This window comes from Crotalus tigris, unplaced genomic scaffold, assembly GCF_016545835.1.
Source record: "Crotalus tigris isolate CLP2741 ecotype Arizona unplaced genomic scaffold, ASM1654583v1 scf7180000017880.366895, whole genome shotgun sequence".
In the NCBI taxonomy this organism is placed as follows: Eukaryota; Metazoa; Chordata; class Lepidosauria; order Squamata; family Viperidae; genus Crotalus; species Crotalus tigris.
This window is the reverse complement of record NW_024096697.1, coordinates 278945-293470: the sequence shown is the minus strand read 5'-3', so window position 1 is coordinate 293470 and position 14526 is coordinate 278945.

The window sequence follows — 14526 nt, the reverse complement described above, 5'->3', positions numbered from 1 at the left end:
TTGAGATCAGTCAATCTTTGGGGTTTCAGTAGAGTTCCATGTTAGTTCCTTGTCTTGAAAGGGAGGAAGCTAGCAGTGAAAGAGCTTTACCCAGCATTGGAAGATCAGCCACCAGTAACAGCAGCCTTAAATTGTTTCCATCTGCTATCTGTTGTTACTGATCTTGCTTACCAGCACATATTATATTGTGTGTCAATGGCCTTCTAGCCACACCCTTGTCTTTATAATCCCTCTGTCCTGGGAAGGATATATGCATATGTAATAGTCTGTTCATTTCCTGTACTGAGCGTATTCTCCCACCACACCAATCTGAAGACCAAACATCAGTGGCTTTGTTGATGCACATCATGTGCATCCTTTCCATTAATAATATCAACAGTTTCTGTAAAAATGTATGTTAATTCTTATATTTTTCATAGTTTAAGTATTATCTATTTTTTTGAAGTCATTATTGTTTAGCATGTATTATTACAGGAGGTCCTCATTTAACAGTCATCCCTTCAGTGATTGTTTGAACTTAAGATGATGCTGAACAAATGCTGGTCAGAACTGGAGCTCGTACTTATGGCTTTCACAGCATTCTAAGATCACGTGATTGCGATTTACGATCTTCTCTGCCAGCTTCCAACAAGCAAAGTCAGTGGGGAAGCCAGCAGGAGATTGGAATTCATAGTAGTCATATGAGGTTCTTGCTTAACAGCCCACATAGTCCTCACTTAATAATGGTATCTGGGACTGCTGTTACTAAGTGGCATATTCATGCAGTTTTTTCAAGTTACGACTGCATCATTTAACAGTGGTGTTTCCAGTCCTGATCAGTGTAGTTAAATTAGGTCTATCTGTATTATTATTTGCAGTACTATTAGTTAGAGTAGTGTTTTAAAAAATATTTTCATACAATAAATATTTGGGGATCAATGAACAAACTGAAACTTCATGTGGGGCCAATCAACTGAAGAATTTGGGGTTCCTTGATCTAGATAATGCATGTTATGAGCATATGATATATTTTTGTGTGAAAGGGAAGAGGGAGAAAAGCCAAGTGTTCAGAATAGCTTTTTTAAAATAAGTGAAATGTGTTTTTTTTGTTTTTTGTTTTGGCCGTGGAACCATAAATACTAATAGAATTGGTTCCTGAAAGTGTTCATATAGCTGTAGATCTGTTGCAACAAATAATCTAAATCCATTCTCAGGAGGCTCCATGTTGAAATTATTTGACCTCTGTCATCCAAGAGAAAGGAAAAGGTTGATATTTGTGTATTCTGGTAAGAACTGACATGACCCAGAGATCCTGCCTCAAGTGAGAAATGAGACATAGCTATCTAGCAGGTTTGACACCTCTCAATATTGCGGTTCACATGTTAGGATGAAAGAAGAAATCAAAGTGCTTTAAAAATCACACTGTAGGAAAGTGTATTCTAATAGATGAACATCCAAAATGCCCATTTAAGTACTTTTTAAATTGAAATAATGCATAGATTAAAGAGAAAACAGAATACAGGTAGTTCTCAACTTATGACTGTAATGGAGACTGCCCACTACAGTTGTAAGTTTAAACAGTTGTAAAACAGGTCACCCATGTGACGAACCTGATTTTACAACCTTTTTTGTGGTAATCATAAAATGACTGCCACAGTCATAAAGCAAGAAATGAATACTGTGGTTGTTAACCAAACCAATTGTTTGCTATGAGCTGGTTTTGCTGAAAACCAGAAATAAATGCCAATTTTCGGCAAAAATGTCATCGCATAACTGTGGATGCTGTAAACAGTTGTAAATGGAGGCTGATTTCTGAGTGCCTAAAATGCGGTGACATGACTATGGGAGGGGTGGCCCTTGGAACTTTGACCAGTCGCAAAGCAACCGGTCATAAGGTGGGGACTACCTGTAGAATGGTTTTACAATGGAACCAGACTGACTCAGGAATTCTGGCAGTTGAAGTCCACAAGTCTTGAAGAATTCCTGAGTCAGCCAGGTCTTAAATTTGCTAAAGTTGGACACCCCTGGCCCAATATATCTTTCAGGAAGGAAAGAATGTGGCTGTTGGCTCCTGGAATGCCATTGTTTTCCAACCACTACCAATTCATTTGTTAAATAAAACCGGTATCTGTATTTGCCCCTGTAGTTCATAGGAAAGCTTTGGTTGAGTTTTAGACAGAATTGTTGTTAGGCAGAACTGGAATACAGGTAGTCCTCAACACACAACTGTTTGTTCAGTGACTGCTCAAAGTTACAACAGCAGTGAAAAAAAATGACTTATGACTTTTTTACACATACGACCACTGCAATATCCTAATGGTCACGTGATCAAAATTCAGAGGCTTGGCAACTGGTTCATATTTATGAAGCTTGCAGTATCCCAGAGTCATGTGATCACCTTTTGTGACCTTCTGACAAGCAAAATCAATGGGGAAGCCAGAGTCACTTAACCACCGTGTGACTAACTTAACAACTGCAGTGATTCACTTAACAACTGTGGCAAGAAAGGTCTTAAAATGGGGCAAAACTCACTTAAAAACTCTCTTGCTTAGCAATGGAAATGTTGGGTCAGTTGTGGTTGTAAGGCAAGGACTACCTTTGTAAAGATAAATACATTAAATGAATCCAATAAAAGAGAATAACTGTAGCTTATAGTTGAACTGTGGTCTTTTGGGGGCTCTTGGAGCTTGGTTGTTCACTTGCAGTTATTTCCTTACCCAATTATGAACATTATCACATCAAGTAGACAAGAATGATGATATTACCTAGTTGGGTAATGAAACATCTGCAAGGAAATAAGCAACCTCAGAGAGCACCAAGAACTTTACATTAAATGGATACACTCAGAAAAAGAAACAAAATGTTATCGCCTATTTTTTTTTCCAGAAAAAGATCTCATCAAGATTGCCGTACCTAGAATGATATATTTTTTTTAAAAACAGATATTAATAATCATATGAATAATGAGGGCATGGATAAAAATACGGGGACTTGCTTTTTTAGCTAAATTGAAGTCTCATGTGAGAACAGCGGAAATATTTATTTATGCATGCGTTTAATGATTTATTCATTTTATAATACATAAATAAATTTTGTGATTTGATCCGCTTTGCTGAACATTTTTTTAAAAAAGTCCTTGCTTCAATAAATACCATATCATTTTTCTGCATTCTGAATCTAGGGGCTGTTGGACCAGACTTACATTCATTTGGGTCTTTTGATTTTGGATGGTGTGTGGTTTAGCTTATGATCTGCTGAGGAAGAGAATTGGCTGTGCCATGGCGATGCAGACTCCACCCCTTTTTAACTGTGCATTATAACATCCCCCCCCCATGCATGAAAGGGATGGAAGCAGCCAAACGTCCCTTTGTGATTTCGATGAAAGCCTTTGATCCTATGGTCACCTGGGGTGATGCTGGTCCTAGGGCCATATAAGAAATATTAAGAAATGAGAATATTAAAAGTCTTGCTGAGATGAAGAAAGAAGTCTTCAGTTCACTTGCAAGGAAGAGCAATTTGCTCCTTTTGACCTAAGAATGCAAGAAAGAAAAAGAAAAGAGAGTAAGGGGAAAAAAAACTTCTCATTTTGTGTACATGTCTGTTCTTGTCAGGCCTTCTTGCTTGCTTAATTTTGTTAAAAATTGTATGCTGCCTTTCAAAACAAAAAGTCTTTAAGGTTGCTGTCTTATCCCCCTCCCATATCTCATAAATACTAATGGAAAGTGGAAATTAAGAACAGCAGTACAAAAGTGCATCCTAAAACCACGTTGAATATGCTAGTAGTCACTTAATCAATACGTTAAAACAGCTGGTGGAAGGTAAAAACTAAACAACAGAAATACAGTTGGAGTTCTCTGTGTGCCAGAAATTAAATTTAAAAGTCTGGAAGAATAAAGAGATAAAATAAAATGACAGAGGCAAGGGAGATACCACTGGGAAAACTGCTGTTAAATACTCATGTATAATCTCTTAGCACTGCAGCCCAACTACAACACTCAATAATACAGGCAGTCCTCAATTTACAACCATTATCGAGCCTACAATTTTGGTCGTAAGATGGGATGGTCATAAAGCAGTTCACGTTGCTTTTATGACCATTCATCAGCAAATGCGGAGGTCACAAATTAAACACAGCGGTCATTAAATGAAAGCGGTAATTGTTAAATGAATCCATTATTTGCTATGGGGCATTTTTTGCTGGAAATCAGAAGTAATGCCGGTTTCTGGAAAAAGGATCATAAATCACAGTTGAAATCTCTCTCTCTCTCTCTCTCTCTCTCTCTCTCTCTCTCTCTCTATATATATATATATATATATATATATATATATATATACTTGGCAGATAAAAGACGACCACCAGGAAGTAAAAACAATCAAGTTTTTAATAAATAACCGAGCTTTCGATGGCTATATCACTGCCATCATCGTCAGGGTGTAAAAGCCAGAGGGTGGGGAAGTTCGCTTATGAGCGCACAAAATTTATTAGGCGCCATAGTGCTCTATCCAGGCCTCCCCAAAATCCATCTACTGGGGTGTTGCCTCCAAAGACAACTCGTATCACCTTCCCTTATGTTAGCAACGTTTCTGAAGCCACAGCCAGGCTATTGGTACCCTATGGAATAAGGGTGGCACATAGACCTGATCGAACGTTGCGTTCCTTATTATGAGGTTGAAAGATCCACTCCCTGTTACTGAAAAATCTGGGGTGATCTATAGAATTCATTGTATGGATTGCCCAAGTAATTATGTGGGAGAAACCTCGAAAAGGGTTAGGACAAGAATACAGGAACATAAGCTGGCAATAAAAAGAGGGGAGCATTATTCTCAGATTCTAACCCATATGATAGAGCTTGGGCATAGATTCGATTTTAACGGGGTACAGGTTGTCGCCAGTGATGCCTCTAAAAGCAGTAGACTGCTTAAAGAGGCCTGGTTCTCAGACAACAAGTCTATTAACCGATGTGTGGAATTATGCCCGGCACATCAGGTTATGAAAGCATGGGAGGCACGTACCCGCTTTATGTGGAGGAAGCACCCCAATGTTAATGATCCCGAATGTTCATCGGAAGGGATGGGTAATGGGATGAGGGGGACCTTACCATCCAAAGTGCTCCTGACTAATAATCTCCATATGCATCCGTTGGAAATTGAGGAACCCATTGACAACACTAGCCCACCCTTAGGTGCCCTAGATGCTCCGGATACTCCTCCTCCTCAACATTGTGTCCAATCCTCAGAACCGTATATGGCGTGTGCTCCCCTTGGTACGAAGCAGGACTGTCTTCCTTACAGCCGTATCGGCGTTCACGCTTCTGAGGACGCCCCTATTATGACTGGCTTGGGCATTCATTTGAACATCGGTGCTCCCGGAATAGACAATGATCGCAACCGCCCCATTGAGGGTGTGGTCACACGCTCCCGGATGACAGCACGACGAACGCAGGAGAGTGAAAGCGTGGAGACCGGATTTGAAGCTCCCTCAGAATACACTCAGGGGGGAGGGTTAAACGTCTTCTGGACGCCGAGCTGACATGGACACAGACTGCAACAAAACATCGCGAACCCCACACGCAGACATGTGGTGTATTGAGGGTTGTGGGGGGGAATGGGAATGAAGACATGGATGTGGCCATGCGTCCCCAGAGAATAGTGCAGCGAATGCAAGGAAAAGAGGTGACCAGACCCAAGACCCCGCCGGATGATCAATCTAATATTACGCAGGTTACTTTAGTGCAAAGTGATACAGGATGTTCCCCCCCCCCGGTTTAGGAGTCATGAATAGCAAAGAAGGAACCAACCGTAGGGGCACAAAATTCAAAAATACACCTTACGATACTGTTGCGTCCTTCGCGAAATGGCAAGACATGAGAAGCAGTTGTAGTTCTCAGGAAACTTCTTTATTTCAGTTCAGCATACTGGTTACAAGACGCCGACAGCGCCCAAAACTCGCGGCCTCTTTTATAGGCCATTCCCGGGTCAATCTGCAACTTTTGGTGCGCCAGCACTTGCGCATGCGCACAAGTACTGGCGACAGCCTGTCTGGTCCCGGGCAATGCCCCGAGTCTGCTTGCACAGGCTCAGTACATAACACCCCTTCCCCCCGGGCTAAGACTATTGATCATGTCATAATAACACATAACCCATTGCGAGAGTAGCGCCATACTACCTCATGCTATGCATTTCTTTTGTTCCCATCAGTCTCAGTGTTCTATTTTCTCTGTGTACAGGAATGTTCTCTGTTAACTCTGTTTTGCCAATAGAGTTACAAAATCCTCTAAATACTTAGGGGATCTTCTGGCTCTCTGTGATCTCCTAACCTCTGGGTACCTGCCAAGTACCCTTTGACTGAGGGGTGATGCGTATCTGTCCCCCCTATTACACCCTGGTGGTTCCCAAGGGCTGTGCTCCAATGCCTGGCCTGCTTGCTTGCCCATCGGGCTCGTCAGGCCAGGGCTTCTTTCTTTGTTTGACCTGGTTGTCCTGCCTAGCTGCAGGCTCTCTGGCCCCTCTAAGTGACTGTCACTGTTGGGCGATTCTGTGGAACCTCCTAGGTCCGTCCAAGACCTGTCAGGAGGTTGTCTGTCCCCTGGTTCCCGTTCTGTCCCCGGGCTTGTGGGGGTTTCAGTGCCGTCCCACAACTCAGTTGTCCCCTGAGTGAAGTCAGAGGTGTTGTAGTCGGGATTCGGTTCCTCGACCACCTCCCTGTATGTTTGCCCCCTTCTAGGGACAGGGTTAGTGTCGGGCCAACTAGAAGGAGTGTGTGCCAGCTCTCTTGCGGGGTATGGTTTGTTCGGATGCTCCCGGGTATCCTCCCTGACTGGAGTACTAAGTGATACGGGTGAGTAGTGATTATGCCCCCGGGGTGACTCCCTGGCTGGAGTAGGCGTTGATGCCTGATGTCTAGTTGAGCTCCTTGAATTCCTGTTTGGAGCACTCGCGGAATCTTGGGATAAGCTGTCTGTAGCTTCCTCATTAATGATGGGCAGCAGCCCATACCCTCCCCTTTGCCCAAAGGGGTCCCCCTCCCCCCCTGGAGAGGACCCAGGAGTCTCAGCGGGAAGGTCCCGTCTAGGGCGAAGCTGGTCAATGTGTCGACGCAGGACACGACCGTTGTCCAGGGACACCTCGTAAGACAGAGGACCTATGACCTTGGATATAGTAGCAGGGACCCATGAATGACCGGGCCCGTAATTACGAGTCCAAACCGGGGCACCCACAAGTAGTTGTCTAGGTGCCCTGGGGAGTGTGAAAGAAGAAGGCAGTCTGTCTGGATGCAACCGGTCAAGCTTGGTAGTCAGTTTGCGCCCCCAACGAAGTTCAGCTGGGCTTCTCCCCGTAGAAGTGGACGGTGTAGTGTGATAAGAAAGGAGGAAGTCAGCCAACCTGTGATGCCAGTCTCCATAGGTAATTTTCTTCAAGGCGTCCTTGGTGATGGGAACCATGCGTTCAGCCATACCGTTGGTGGATGGGTGGAAAGGTGCAGAGGTGACATGACGAATCATGTTAGCCTGTAAGAAAGCTTGGAATTCAGAAGAAGTGAATTGAGGGCCGTTGTCAGACATGAGGATGTCTGGAAGCCCATGTGCAGCAAAAATCTCCCTCAGTACTTGAATAGTCTTTGCAGTGGTGGTGGAAGAGACAGGTACAACCTCAAGCCATTTTGAATGGCTGTCAACTAGGACCAAGAAGAATTGACCCTGAAAGGGCCCAGCGTAGTCAATGTGCACCCTAGACCATGTAGACTGTGTTTCCTCCAATCTATATACAGGAGCTTGGGGCATTTCGGGGTGCGAGCGTTGGCAAAGGTGGCATGCGTGCACCTTAGCTTCAATGTCCCTATCTAACCCAGGCCACCACAAATGGCTGCGTGCAAGCGCCTTCATGCGTACAATGCCAGGATGACCCTCGTGGAGGGACCCTAAGACCCTACCCTCATTGAGGTAGGAATGACAACTCTGCCTCCCCAAAGCAGACAACCCTGGAAGGTGGACAACTCGTTCCTTTTAGACCAGAAACTCTGAAACTCAGTACCAGGACAGCTCTCTGGCCATCCAGATAAAACCCAAGAAAGGACACGTGAAAGTGTGTGATCTGTGCCTGATTCAGCGGCTACATCTCTGGCATTTAAAGGAGACTCAGGCAAGGCCTGAATGGAGAGAAGATTGATAGCTGGTGCAGGGTCAGCTTCTATTACCGGCAGGGGTAACCTACTGAGGCCATCAGCATGGCCCATTTCCTTCCCAGGTTTGTGAAATAGGGAGAAATCATAGGCAGAAAGAAAGATAGACCATCTTAGCATTCTGGGGGAGATGATTTGGGGAGTTTGCTTACGAGTGGTAAACAGTCCCAACAAAGGCTTATGGTCAGTGAAGACCGTGAAATGCCTGCCATATAAAAAATCATGGAATTTTTTAATTCCAGCAACAACAGCCAGAGCCTCCCTGTCTATCTGAGCGTAGTTGCGCTCAGCAGAAGACAGTGTTCTGGAGTAATATGCAACAGGAACCTGAGTTCCATCTGACCTGAGGTGGCTTAATACAGCTCCTACCCCATAAGAAGAAACATCACAAGCGATGCACACAGGAAGGGATTCATTGAAATGTGCAAGTACACTGTTAGAAGTGAGTAAGGCCTTGACCTCATTGAAGCTTGCTTCATGCTTTTGTGACCACTGCCACACTGCCTGTTTGTACAATAGCCTGTGAAGAGGCTCAGCTATACTAGCCTTATGTGGAAGAAAGGAATTGTAGAAATTCAGAAGGCCCAGAAAAGCCTGTAGTTCGGCCTTAGACTTTGACCTAGGAGCATGCATAATAGCCTTCAGTTTGGATTCAGCAGGGTGAATCCCAGTAGCATCAATTTTGAATCCCAGAAAATCAGTAGAAGGCACTCCAATTTTACATTTGTCCTTCTTAAGCTTGAGGCCCATTTTCCTGAACCTTAACAGGACAGCCCTTAATCTCTCAGCTAAATTGTGTGTAGAGTCTTCTGCAATTAAGACATCATCAAAATAGGGGCAAACCCCTGGTATACCCCGTAGTGTGTTTTCCATTACGCTTTGGAAAATTCCAGGAGCGACATTTACTCCAAATTGTAGCCTCTTCACCTTGAATGCTCCTCTGTGGGTCACAATGGTCTGAGCTACAGCAGCGTCATCATCAACAGGCAGCTGTTGATACGCCTGAGCTAGGTCAAGCTTTGCAAAAACACTCCCCCTTGAGGGAGGCCAGAATATGACTGACCACAGGAACAGGATAGGCATGTTGTTGCAATGCCCTATTCAGAGTGCAATTGTAATTGGCACAAATGCGAATGTCCCCATTTGCCTTAAGAGGCGTGACAATGGGGGTTTCCCAGGGACTGGAGTCAACAGGTTCTAGAACTCCTTGCTGAATCAATTTGTCCAGCTCAGTGTCAATTTTACCTTTTAAAGCAAAAGGGACCCTTCTTGCTTTAATTCTAATGGGAGTGACAGTGGGGTCTAGCTTTAGTGACACAGGGGGTCCTTTGTATGTGCCCAGCTGTGGGCTGAAGACATCTGCAAATTCTTTGCAGACTTCTTGTAGGTCAAGTGTTTGCAAACTATTGAGCCCTGTGACATGTATTCCCAAGGCCTCGTTCGTTCACCCCCTACTACTATTAGATCTAGTGGACCTTCAAAATCCTTATACTGTACGTTAAGGGTGGCCTCCCCCTTAACACACACTCTGGAGTTTTGAAAGTCTGTTAGCACAATGTCGGAAGGCCTCAACTTGGCCTGAGTTCCACTGCCAGAACAAATCTTCCTAAACGTTTGCATGGAAATGATCGAAAGTGCAGACCCCGTATCCAGTTCCATAGCCAATGGAACCCCTTGTAGCTTCACCTTAAGTGACAGCTTTTTCTTAATGGGCTTGTGTGTGCCTGTCCTATAGATGCTTCTTCGCGAAGCAGAAAACCCCACCCTATTTTGGCTGGGAACCCTGGTACCTTTCAGGCGCAATTCTTCCTGAGGTTGTACCTTCTGACGACCTAGGCACACAGCTGCAATGTGTCCTTGTTTTCCGCATGCCCTGCAGATAGCGGAGCGGAACTTGCAGTCGGTTCTCTTGTGGCGATCTCCACAACCGAGGCACTTGGGGAGAGCTGAAGAGCTTCCTTTCTGTTTCCCTTTCTTTGTGGGGTAGAGATGGTCCACTTCATCATCAGGATCCTCCTCAGAGTTTCTTTGGACTCCTTCCTGGTGCACGGACGCAGCATCTGGAGTGCTTCTGATCGGCCGCATGTTTTTGATGGCACCACCCGCTGCTTCTTCTGCAGTGACCTCTCTCAAGGCATCTTGGAATGATAAGTCTTCTTTGGCAAAAAGTCTCTGCTGTAACTCTCTATGCCTTAGTCCGCATACAAGTCTGTCTCTCAGTCGTTCTTCGAGGTCCTTGAACTCGCAGTGTTTAGCTTTTCTCAGCGTGGCAATGTATTCCTTGGCTGATTCTCCGGGTCATTGATCCCTCTGTTCGAAGGTGTGGCGCCACGCGATGACGGACAATTTGGGCTGGAAGTGCTCCTTCAGTAGCTTTTTTAGATCTGCGTAGCTGACAGATTCTAGAGGAACAGGTGCTGCAATGTTCTCAGCGATTTCGAATGCGTCTTGACCGCAAACTCACAGCAGGGTGGCAGCCTTTAAACTATCTTCCCTTACTTGATTTACCTTGAGATAGTTTTCCACCCTGGTTACGTAGGACTCCCACCTCTCCGGATGTGAGACGTCGAATTCCGAAAGCCTTCCAATTTTTGCCATTTTGTAGAAAGGAAGGGTCTATCAGCCAGCCTACCCCCGATGCTCGCTGGATTGGCAGGTAGCTGCCGAGTCAACGCCGTTCCTGCTGCTCAGGACTCCTCGGGTAAGCTTACACCTTTCTTCTGTCAATGTAAGGCATCCCACCTTCGTCGCCAGTGTTACGTCCTTCGCGAAATGGCAAGACACGAGAAGCAGTTGTAGTTCTCAGGAAACTTCTTTATTTCAGTTCAGCATACTGGTTACAAGACGCCGACAATGCCCAAAACTCCCGGCCTCTTTTATAGGCCATTCCTGGGTCAATCTGCAACTTTTGGTGCGCCAGCACTTGCGCATGCGCACACGTACTGGCGACAGCCTGTCTGGTCCCGGGCAGCTTGCACCTGCCCGGGACCGCCTGCAATGCCCCAAGTCTGCTTGCACAGGCTCAGTACATAACAAATACCATGAGTGATGCAAGGATCAGCCGGCCGGGACCCGTCACGAGGTCTATGAGCCGAATGCGGGCGCGGCTGCGCTCATAAGCGAACTTCCCCACCCTCTGGCTTTTACACCCTGACGATGATGGCAGTGATATAGCCATCGAAAGCTCGGTTATTTATTAAAAACTTGATTGTTTTTACTTCCTGGTGGTCATCTTTTATCTGCCAAGTATGTATATACCCAGGAATCGATACTCTTCGATTTTTAGTTTAATTTTTAATATGTATGTATGTATGTATGTATGTATGTATGTATGAATGACAGGACTTTTAAATCCAGATCATAAGTAGCTTTTTCAGGCTACATTGTAACTTTGAGTGGTTGCTAAATATCTTACTATAAGTTGAGGACAGGTAATAGAAACATTTGGGAAGAGATCCTTCCTTCCTTCAGATTATGTGGTTCCCAAGGTTTGAAGGACTTGGTGGATTAATGCATTACTCTCTCAATTTACCAAGCTTTGGTTTAGTAGACTTCAGATGCAACAGATCAAAATTTGTCTGTTCAATGGCTACCCCTGCAAGTGCATAAAATCCCAATAAAATTTACTACATGTATAACATATATGTACAAAAACGCATTCCCATTTGTACATGTGACAGGCACTGCAAAAATAGATTTCCAAAGACACAGAAGTTCAGTTAAATAAGTTTATTCTAGAAGAGCTAAGAAACTATTATGAAAGAATTCTAGGTGGCAAATGTAAGCTTTATTTTTAGAAAGATCAATGTTCACATTCCCCTACCTGCTTCTGCTATCTTCATTATGCAAATATGCCAATTTGTTTGGGGCATGAAAGCTTGTACTTGTTTCTTGTTTTGGTAACAGACTGAACTGCTATCAAAGAGTGCCAGCAGTCATATAAATCCTCAGATATGGCAACAGATACCTCTTCCCAGTCTTTACAAATCTTAGAGCCAACCAAGTATTTCTCCCTTTTTGTCCTTCTCTCTCAGCGTTGCACCATTACCTTGTTCTATCATCATCAATCCTCATCCTCATCATTATCATCAATAAGCTTTAGCTGCCATCCATCAGATTTGAGGTGGCTTGTCTTGGGGCATCCTCTCTGACAGCTCAATATAGCTTCCAATATATAAAAAACAAAAAATATCTGGTGGGACCATCCTTATCAACCTTTCCTTATCAACATCTAACAATTGCTTTAATGTTCCCACTCTGAAAAACAGCAACAGAAAAAGCTATGCATGTTGAATTTTCACTTTGGGGGACATAACTGCAACCATTCTCCCAAGATTTTGTTATCTAGCAGCTCCTATTGTCTTAAAACAGTTCGAAATCAAACTACATCCCGTGTCATCTATGCAATTCAAAATCAGAACGTCTCCTCCATTTCATCTGCCCTCCTTCCGAATAATCTCATTATCCCTGTCTCAGAATTTCCCTTCTAGCTTCCTTTGGTATTGTCCTTTATTCTAATCTCCTTTTCATTTGCTTTTGCCTTTTTATAAATGAATATCATATTATCTTCCCTCTCCATCTCTTTTATCCTATTCTTTTCTGTCTCTCTTCTTTTATCCTTCCTCTCAGTTCTACCTCTCTTTTTTCCACCTTCTTTCATATTTATCCAAACGGGTTGTTTTTTTAATCACCTCCACTAAAAAAAAAAAATGAAATGGATTATCATTATCAGTTCCTTTTGTATTGACTTAATTGACATACAGCTCCCCAAATCTTTCCATTCTAGCAAAAGCAACCTGTATTTTCTTCCACGAGATGAAAGGCAACTAAAGATATTTTTGATGCCAACTCCCAAATGCACTAAAATACATTTTGAATGAATTTTAATAGAAGATGAGGAAGATGTAAAATGCTGGATTAGCAACCTCTAGCAAATAAACCGGAGGGAAAATGTATATTTCCACTGCTTGTTATTTGTAAATTTCATTTTGATCTTCTTGCAAGCCCGCATGATTTTTAAGAGTAAAATTAGGGCATAATAAATGTTTTAAATAATAACTAGGTTAAAAAGTAAATAAATTCAACTGCTAATATATTTATTCTTTCTTCTCCATTTCTTCCTCTGACTTTTCTCCTTTTTGTAGCATGTGACTTAGGGCTAAACTAAATGCTGGTTGGTTTTACACATTAAGTTAGGCTGTGAACCACTGTTTAAAACCCATGGATGGATTCCTATAACATCCTAAACTAAAGCTAATGATACATATTCTGATTTGATGCAATGTGGAAAAGCCCAGTTACTTTGCTGGACTTGGTTTATCTAGTAGAACGTTTACATTTTGTCTTTCTAGTTTCCTCATTAGAACTTCAGATACACACACACCTCCAGAAGTGGTGACTGCTCCATCACTGGACATTTTCAAGAAGAGATTGGACAGCCATTTGTCTAGAATCTATAGGGTCTCCTCCAAGGTCCTCCAAGGTCCCTTTCAGCCTATTAATCTACATTCCATGTTCTATCGTTTCCTTGCCTCTCTCTTCTAATATATACAGTTGGGGGCAGGAAGAATTCCATATTTGTACAAATATAATGTTTCTCTTAAAAAGCATCAGCTGCTCCAAAAGCAAGCAGGAAAGCTCCAATATCTATTTCCTTTAAAGCTTATTGTCCTATTCCAAACTGTTTCAAAATTGGTGTGCAGGACCATCTTCTATTTCAAAATAGGGATAAGCCTCTGTCAAGACTCCTTTCCACCCAAAATCCAATTTAAAGACAAACAGCCACTGTTTTAGACAGTGGGTAAATGACTGCCCTGCCTTTTCTTAGCAACATGAATCCATTCACTTCCAAATATTCATATATGGCAATGGGGGGATGGGACACAAATCTGTATGCACCTGAGATTTAGAACATGATTTCCAACACGATACCCTTCCTATATGTGAACTTCAACTCTCATAATTACTAGCAATATCAGTGTCAGAGGAATTCTGGGAGTTCAGGTCCATGTATTTGGAAGGCAAGCAGACTAAGCAGGGCTTATCCAGAATTTGAGAGGTGGACCTGAATCAATTAATCATTGTTAAAATAGAACTGTACACAAACATCCTCCTGAACAGAGGGAGTGTACTTGTTTGTAAGGAAATGAAGCTGGGGTTACTGAACTCATCCCTTCTCTCAAAACTATATAAATGTGAGAGGAGATGGGCTTATCCATCCATCCATCCATCCATCTATCCATCCATCCATCCATCCATCCATCACACACACACACACACACACACACACACACACACACACACACACACACAAAGCAAGTTTACTCATAAGCATCTACACCAGTGTTCTTGTTGTCTAGGTAACTGAG